Here is a 679-nt window from a genome sequence, read left to right on the forward strand (position 1 = left end):
GGTGGTGGTGGTGGTGGGCATGGTGCCAGGGCTCGGGGCCACCCTGGTGGAGGTGGCCGTGCAGAGAGGCCGGTGCGTAGGGATCGGCCGCGGCGGCGAAGGGCAGCTCGCTGTGGGCGGCAGCTGCCAGGGGGCTGCTCAGGGTGGCTGGGACCAAGGAGGGCTGATATGTGCTGTTCCAGAAGGACGGTGGGAAGCTGCGCTGGCTCATCGGGAAGGAGCCATCTGGGTGAAGGGAGCGGGAGAGAAAGGAAAGGCAGCAATGAGCACACCCAGCGAGCCCTGATCTCCTTTCCCTAGGGCTCTGCCCCTCCCCAGATCCCCCCAAGCCAACTGTCGCATTCCCTTTATCCCCCAAACAACCGCCAAACACAAGAAATTGCTCCCAGCAAGTACAGATTCCTTTCCAGCTAAACATCCAACACACCTAGCCCAGGGCTTACCCATGAAACGGAAACTTTTTGCTCCAGGTTTCTCTTAGTATGTATTTAGGGACAAGGCTGTCAACTAAGGTGAGGGAAACATCTCTTTTCCTCAGTAGTAGAAATTGAGTCAGAGCTATTATGCACCGCAGCAATTTCCAGGGTTGGATTTTCTTGTTTGTTTTTGTAGTAATCTCCCTGTCTAAGCATTTACCCCAGCACCTTGGAGGATGCCTGACCCTGCCAGGAAAGCGGCT

Source organism: Pygoscelis adeliae, unplaced genomic scaffold (assembly GCF_000699105.1).
Source record: "Pygoscelis adeliae isolate BGI_AS28 unplaced genomic scaffold, ASM69910v1 Scaffold54, whole genome shotgun sequence".
Classification (NCBI taxonomy): domain Eukaryota; kingdom Metazoa; phylum Chordata; class Aves; order Sphenisciformes; family Spheniscidae; genus Pygoscelis; species Pygoscelis adeliae.